The sequence below is a fragment of the Lycium ferocissimum genome, chromosome 2 (genome assembly GCF_029784015.1).
Source record: "Lycium ferocissimum isolate CSIRO_LF1 chromosome 2, AGI_CSIRO_Lferr_CH_V1, whole genome shotgun sequence".
Taxonomy (NCBI): Eukaryota; Viridiplantae; Streptophyta; class Magnoliopsida; order Solanales; family Solanaceae; genus Lycium; species Lycium ferocissimum.
The window spans coordinates 22,500,247-22,508,717 of NC_081343.1; the positions used below are offsets into that span (position 1 = coordinate 22,500,247).

The 8,471-nt window shown below is 36.3% G+C and overlaps 1 long non-coding RNA gene across 1 annotated transcript; it reads left to right on the forward strand.

Annotated features, from left to right (window-relative positions):
* The first annotated feature begins 2,089 nt into the window (after positions 1-2,089).
* On the forward strand, positions 2,090-3,709 carry LOC132047959 (uncharacterized). The gene is made up of 2 exons (XR_009412862.1): positions 2,090-3,232; positions 3,322-3,709. It is a non-coding gene; the product is annotated as an uncharacterized LOC132047959 (long non-coding RNA).
* Positions 3,710-8,471: the final 4,762 nt, after the last annotated feature.

The window sequence follows — 8,471 nt, forward strand, 5'->3', positions numbered from 1 at the left end:
CTCTTTAATATGGATGGGTTTTTCTTTCATTAATGACTTGCCATCAATAACTACTTGATTAGAGCATTTAATGTTTCTGAGAGCATCTGTATATGGAAGATCCTTCGATGCCAATCTTGGCTATACAGCAGTGATTCGGCGTCTCTGACTGCTTAAAAATCTACCAACCTTGTTAGCTAAAAAAGTCCAACCTGCATTAAAAGTCACTTCTGGTATAATAAGCACTGATCTTTTCTTTCCTCTGATGCTTATAATGCTGATATATCAGCCATAGCTGTTATAATTTCTGGAGCAAAAAGTCTCTGAAAAATTATCTTTCTTCTTCCATCTTCTCACAAAGTTTCCTCGGGTCTTAGATGCTTCGCGAAGTGTCTGGACAATCCATTCCATGGTGTTCCTGTTGAACGAGACCCTTCTGATGAAATTCTTGCTTCTCTCAGTCCAATCGTACCATGAATCAGCAGTGTTTGAAGACTTAGCAATATCATAGGACTTCTTGAACCCAACAGCAAAATAAATGATATTCTCCATTTGCCAGAAGTAGTGATCTGAGTTACTAGAAGAAGAAAGAGAAGGAGTGATTTTCAGGCATGGTTCCAAGGAGAACTGGTCGGAAGAAGATTTGAAGAGGAAAGGATGTGAAACTAGCGTTCTGATGATAGTCTGAAATTTTTAAATACCTGAAGTTCTTTAAATTGTCTTAAGAAGTGTATCAACATTTGGAGATGCATCATGCATAAAAAATAAAAAAAAGTAAAAAAAAGGGCAGCCCGGTGCAGAAAGCATCCCGCATCAGCATCTTGTAAATAGCATGCCCTTACATGTGAAGTTTAGGTCTTCTCTCTAGTAATAAATGTGAAAAAAGGCAGCCCAGTGCTGAATGCTCCAGGCATCCATGTGTTCATATTCTGTATTTGATCATCTGGAGGGTAAGTCTAGATCTGTAATAGGTACTATTTTAATTCCCTTAGCTAGCCTGTCACCACAATCAGAAACTGATACATATTTCCTAGCAAACATGTATTTTTCTTATTCCCTTATCAATAAAGATATACTGCATTATTTAGGATATTAATGTTCATATGTATATGTTACCTGTTTCAAAAAATAAATAAATTATATATATATAGAGAGCACATTTTCATGCATCCAAGGGTTTAGCCTAGTGGTCAATGCTGAAATGAACCATGAGAGACTTGTGTTCAAATCCTAACAGAGGCAAAAGATGTTAGATGGTTTCTTTCCCATCTATCCAAGCCTTGATGGATGGAGTTATCCGGTTCCTATGCTGTTGAGAAGTAACAGATACCCGGTGGGTTAGTCGAAATGCACACAAAGTGGCCCGAATAGTTTCACTACTTCAGTTTTACATTTTAGACAACATAGTATATATCAAGCATCAACACATTGCGTATTTGTCGACTCTATTTTATTATAGGAAGAATACATTTTGAAATTTGCATTACGCGGATTCATCATTGAATAACCAAGTTTTGTGTTGGTTGTTAATCTACTGCAGTCGTCTTCCTTTGTCCGGGTTTGGGTTCTGTATTGTGAACAAAGCTCATACAGGCAAAGTTACGTAGAAAGGAGCAAGACATAATACATATCCTGCAAGTTTAGCCCAGCTAGATTGGAGTGGAGTTGAGGTGACATTAGATTGCATTTGAGGTATCTAAATGTAGACAGTTCAGATGTTTAGGCTCCCTGTTCCAGCAGAATGGTATGATGGATGAAAATGTTATGCGTAGGATCAAAGTTAGATTGTTGAGAAAGAGGATGCCACAGAAATGTTAAATGACATTAAGATACCTACCAAAGTGAATGGGAAGTTATTAAGAACGTGTGAGGCCACCAATGTTGTATTAGAGTGAATATTGGGCCTCTAAAGCCCAAAATATCCACAAGATGAGTGTCGCAGAAATGTGAATGTTAAGACGAACGTGCGATCATACTAGCTAGATGAGATTAGAAATGATCACCTTGTAAAAAATGCATTTAGAATGATAAAATCCGAGATTATTGCTTGAGATGTCTAGCCACGGCCCACGTGTTATCCTTCTCAAAAAATGTCTAGCCATGTCCCTTTTTTGGATGTGAAAACATGATTGATGGTGTTAAAAAGAGGAGGTAGACCTAAAAAAGGAGTTATCTCAAAAGATTTAGAATATTTCATAATCCAGGCCGTTCTAGCAAAAGAAAAATAAATAATGGAAGTTGAAAATCCGTATAGGTGATACCATCTAAAAGACTAATGCTTACTAGATCCTTAGTATATTAGAGACAAAACCACTAGAGTATATTTAAGAAATTTTACTGCTAGATAATCCTAAAATACTCCTAAAATACTAAGTATTGAAATATTGTGGATTCAGCAGAGCAAGTTGTATGCTATGAGATCTATATTAAAATAGAGAGTTTATTGTCAGATATTGGTGTTAATCATTGGTTTGTTTTCAGAATTCCCTTCCAGTGCGGGATGTTGTTTTAGAATTTGCATTCTCATATTTTTAAGGAATTATGACGTGATTGAGCTTAAATGGAGAAACATGGTTAGTGAGGATTCATATGCTCAGATCCCAACTTGTTTGGGATTGAGGCATAGTTGTTGCATATTCGTACAGAACTCTATCATGGGAAGTGGTCGTCTAGTTTTGGTCTTTCTTTTTAAATTTCTTTGCCCTGAGAAACCTTGAATTCATAAAAAGTATTATTCCTGGTTGGTCTGTAAAATTTTGGTATCATTCCTCGAGTTGCAGCATCAGTCTTGTAAAATAGCTTTCTTTCTGACGTATGATTTTGTGATAGATTTTTACCACAGTTACCTAGCTGCAACGACGAAAGATTTGTGAGAATAGAAAATGTAGTAAGAAGTATTTTGGCCCCAAAATTGTGAGCATTAGTTCACATCGCGTGGTTGAATGTACCCGGTCCATCTACGTAGTGGTTATTTATCTTTGACTACGTCTGGCATAATGCATGTTTTTGTTTTGCCACTTTGGTTCTTCTCAACCAAAGCCTTTTTTTTCCCCACATTTCTAACCCTCCCACTCCTATTTCTTGTCCTTTTGACCTTTTCTTCTAGAATAACATGAGCCGACATTCCCTGTTCCCCCTGTCCACTAGTCTCATCCACTATGCATCTGAATGAGCATTTTCATTGCAGGTGAGTATTGGTAAACAATGGAAGGAGTTTCTGGATTACAATGACACAATTGGCTTTATATTTCATGTAAGATGATGTCTTGGTTATATAGTTCCTGGATATCATATGCTCAATCATTGATTTGCTCAACTCTAACAAGAGCCATCATTTTGCAGGATGATGCAAAGAAGCTTGACAGAGCTGCCAAGAATCGTTATTCCGTGTAGTTCTATTGTTGTAACAGGGAATGCAATCAATACAATCACACTGCAAGTATTCTTGTATTACTGAAGAATCAGCAGTCACTTGCGGTTGCGTGTTTTACCTCTTGCATTGGCGTGGATAATTTTCGTATAAGGAATTTGTTTGGTTTTGATGTTTTTTGATTGACTTAATTGGCCATATATGACTTATTAGTACCGATGTAATAGAGTATTTGTTGCTGCATCTGCGAAATTGACAGCAGTTAGCATGTTATGCATGTTTTTGGCTTTCCTTCCAATTCAACTTGCTCTTTGAAGATTAAAAAAAAGTTTCATGTGGCGGCCTATTTGATCGATGTCAGTCAAGTTGTACCCCCACCCCCCCCCCCCCCGCCCCCCCCCCCTTTTTTTTTTAAGACCCTAATTTGCCACACGTCGGACAAAAAGACGCTGCTTCTTCCTGACCATGACAACAATAACATCATACTCAATGTAATTTCACAAGTGGGGCCTGGGAGGGTAAGATGTACGCAGATTTTATCTCTATCTTTGGAATAGAGAGGCTACTTCTTCTTGACCATCTTTCTTTTTTAATTGTTGTATAATAATATTTTTCGAATCTAGAGCCATTGAATTGTAAAGCTTTTAAGAAGGGGGTTTTATGTTTCAAATATGAAAAGTGAGTACAGCTTAAGTGGGTTGGAAAAGCTTAAATATATTGGTGAACATTGTTGCAAAATGGATTTATTATTAGTGTTTTGACAAATTGATAAATGAGGTTTGATCTTATGATATTTGGAATTTATGTTTCAAAATTGAGCTCATGTGGAGTGTATTTGGATTTTAGATGGGCGTTAATTTGGAAAGTAAGCTACTTTTGGAAAAAAATTGAAATGGCGGAGTTTTAGCATGTGTTTAAGTTCAGGATGAACTTCAGGCATGTATCTTAAGTTTAAACAAAAATGAATGAAGTTCAGGCGAAAATGGCTAACTTTAGCCGTATGTGCTTTTAGTTCATGCAAAAATTGTTGAAGTTCAAGTAAGAAATAATTGAATTTCAGGCACACTTGCCTTAAGTTTGTAAAATTGCTTGACGTTTGCTAACTTTCAAATTGTTTAAAGTTATGCTATGGCAAGCTGAATTTCAGGCGCGAATGTCTGAACTTAAAACATTAGGTGTCTAAAGTTGATTTACATGTGGAACTTTAGACATTGCATATTTAAAATTAAGGGGGAAAGTTGCAAAAAATAAAAAAAAATAAAAAAAATGGCGTAGCTTAAATGGGAATCGTGAAATTGGTTATTTATGTTCTTTCTCTTTTAAACTTAACCCTAAATGGCCAGAAACAAACATGATCGAGAAATACTATGAAAAATCATCTTGAAAACAATATATATCTGTTAAGCAAAGTTTTGCATTAGTTGGTGTTGTTCTGTTTTAGAAAATCGTATTACATAAGTAATTGTTTTAGGTTGTTTGCAATATGAAATTTTGGGAATAAAAATAAGTAAGCTTTATTAGGATTAGGTGGGATGCAACAGGTGTAGAAAAAGTCTTCACAAAAATCTATTAGAATCACCTATTTTCCCAATATTCTTGTTTTTTTAATTAAATTTTAATTTTCCAGACATTGCCTGTCAAAGTTTTTATTGATAAAAGCAGGAAAAAATGCAGATTTCTCTGTCTTTTACATTGTGTCTAAAATAAGAACTAGCAAAAATTAAATAATTGCTAAACTGACATATCAATTCAGCTCTCGCAGAAAGAACTATGCTAGTAATAAAACTGATCTCCATAAGAGTATTCCATGCTGCTCTTGAGAAGAAAAATGTCCACAACAGAATAACAACATCAATCCATTCTTGTAGCTGCGTCTTCATCCGGATAATCTTCTTAGTTCTGATTCTTAAATAAGGAATTTGAGCTTTGTCCAAGTTCAACATCCTCCTTCCTTCAGTTGGTAGTTCTGCAAATCTATCTATTTGTATGTCATTGTTATCCAAAGCATACTTTGACAAAAAATCAGCAAGTGTGTTTCCTTCTCTGAATATATGCAATACCTGTGCTTGTGATCTCTCCGTGTCGTCTTTGATCTCATCAACCAATGCACTAATCTCTGAAGGCTTGTTCCAATGATCCTGCAGAATTTGTTGCATAGCAAGGGAGTTAGTCTCCATTAGTACTTCCTTCATGTTATGTTCCCCGTAGTGCTTCAAATCCTGTCTGATGGCCATAGCTTCTGCATCCATGTTTGTTGTCCTCCCAGTGTCTATTGTTCCCATAGTGAGTACTAAGACGATTATTTGAAACTAGTAATACTTGCTCCTAGGATTATACGGGGTATTGGTTCTTTTAAATCCCATGCCTTCTCTGTTTATGCAGTAAATTTCATTTATGGACTATGCCGCTTTTAAGAACCTATTCCTTTGAATAGTCCTTTTTACCTCATCTGTAGTTTTATTTACCTTCTCTTGGAATATCTTATTCTTTAATTGAGATTTTTGTGACTGGAGTTTCTCATCTCATATGTTTTTAAATTTCCCATGAGGTCTTTTATTGTCATTGTATCTAGGTCTGTGGCTTCCATGATAGCATTAACTTTGCTTTCCATGAGTCACGTAGAATAGCGAGCAGTTTTTCGATCCTTTTTTATTGAGATCCACACCTAGAGAGTCAAGTTCATTGGTTATATTGGTGAACCTATTGAACATCTCTTGGACGGATTCCTCGTCATTCATCTTAAATAACTCATACTGTCGATTTAAAATGGAGATCTTGGGTTTCTTTACCTGACTTATTCCTTTGTGGGTGGTTTGTAAGGTGTCCCACAATTTTTTGGCCGTCTTACAAAAGGAGTTCTGCTATATTATTTAGGTCCAAGGCCGCAAATAAGTATCTTTTTGGCCTTTGCATTCTTTTGGACGGCCTGGAAATCCTTTTCTGTGTAGTCCTTATTTTCTTTGGCTAAGGACGTTGACGTTATTACTTTGCCATCGGAGGAAGATGATGCATTGAGAATAATTGGTCCTTTCTAAATAATTTTCCATAGCTCTGTATCTTCATTTATTATATAATCTTCTATACGGGTTTCCACCAACCATAATAATTTCTGTTGAAGCATGGAGGTCTTATGGTTGATTGACCTTCTTGTAATGTAGGAGGTTCCTCCATCTTTCTAGGTACCAGCCTTTGTAGAAAGGTATAGCTCTGATACCACTTGTTAGGATCAGGCTATTCCTATGAGCTTCAAGAATCTAATTCTTGCAACAATTTGTGTAAGAAGGTAATGCAGCGGAAAATAAATGAACACAATAACTTTCACGTGGAAAACTCCTTGCTCAAGGGAGTCAAAAACCACCACCTATCTTCCTAAAGGATTTTCTCAAAAAATTCACAACAATCGAGATGATAACAGGTTTACAACTTCTTTGTCAAACCTAAAGGACCTGTTTCATCAACAGTGCGCCTAAACAACCTACTTGTTTGGTATGGTAAAGTAACTTAACCAACGAACACCTATTACACAATACTTGCAAAGGTAAATATGTGGAAACCATAAAAGAACCTAACTACAACTAAAGAACTAGATGGATAAATCTTGATAAGCTTGGGTTCTTTGTTGTTTGGATAGGTGATTCTTCTTGAGATGAAGGTGTTAACTGCACTGACGCTTCTCTCTTGTCACGCCCCAAACAGACGTGAGTGGCACCAACACTAGTCCTATAGTGGGGCGAACCAATCTCTTAACCCATTATGACGCCAAGTTCAATTACTTAAAACAATAAAAAACATTGCTCACGAATAATGGAATAAAATGTCTGACAATAAAATAAATAAAATAGCAAGTGCGGAAATCTAGCTATTATATCCCCAAAATCTGAAAGTCACCGTACAAGGACTCTAACCAACAATGTCTAAAAAAAAGAGATACTGTCTAAAAATAACATAATGTCTGGGATGAAAGATAGACATCTGAATAAAGAAAGATCTTCAGGCGGCATTGCACGGCTAGGAGATTACCCTTTGATCTTGGTAATGAATAACCTCAACTAGATGCGAGGTCTGGAAGACGTCTCTGGCTCAAAATCTGCACTCACAAAAAAAATGCAGCAAATGTAGGTCAGTACAAACAACATGTACTGGTAGGTATTATAGGCCGACTAAGATTAGTATCATACATACATACATAATATCATACATACATAAAATAAATGAAATAGGCTGACAGGCACAACAAGCATGAATCACAATAAATATCCTCAAATAATCCTCTTTTAGAATCAATCACCAATCATCAACAATGAAACACCAATACTCAAGTCGAAAGTAGTAAAATAAATAATAAAGTTTCCAGCTCTGTACACACATGTTAAATGGTAATATTTTCCCCAAATAGCCATGACCTGCAGGGGACCCATGGTGTCCATGTACCACTCGTTCCGGAATGAAACTCGGATCACGAGCTCATAATCAGGCTACATCGTCACCCCCTGTCAAATGTGCCGTAAGAAGTGTATATTTCCCATCTCAATCATCATCAATAAATCCCTCATAATCACATCACAAGAATAGCTCAAGAATACGTATCAAGTCAATACCAATGAAGTATAATCAAATAACACAAGTCACGGTAAGACTCACAAACAATCTGCTGAATGATAATATAATATGGAGCTATCTCAATTCATCTCTGAAGGGTATATATGAACACCTCCCTTTCAACAATCTCAAGAATACAATTCAAGTTTATCAGCCTCAACAATGGAGAATCACCTCACGCAATTAAATCATACAACTAACAACGAACACTAAACTCCAAGTCCAAAGACCTAGACATGCTTTCTCCCATAAATTCTACGACATATACAATCAATTAATCAAAGTCTAACTTGTTATATCCCGTATTTTGTACATTGGGACGATCCGGGTTAACTATGATAAGTTAGGGCAAGACCATTCCGGGATATGAAGTCGGGACTTTTGACCTTCGATTTTGTTTTGAGACATAAGTTGTTCATGAATTTGTTGGCATGGAACATTTAGGAAAATTTGGGACCAAAAGTGAAATAATTGGAAGTTGGAAATCATGCATTTTTTGGCCATTTGGCCGTGTGGCATGGAG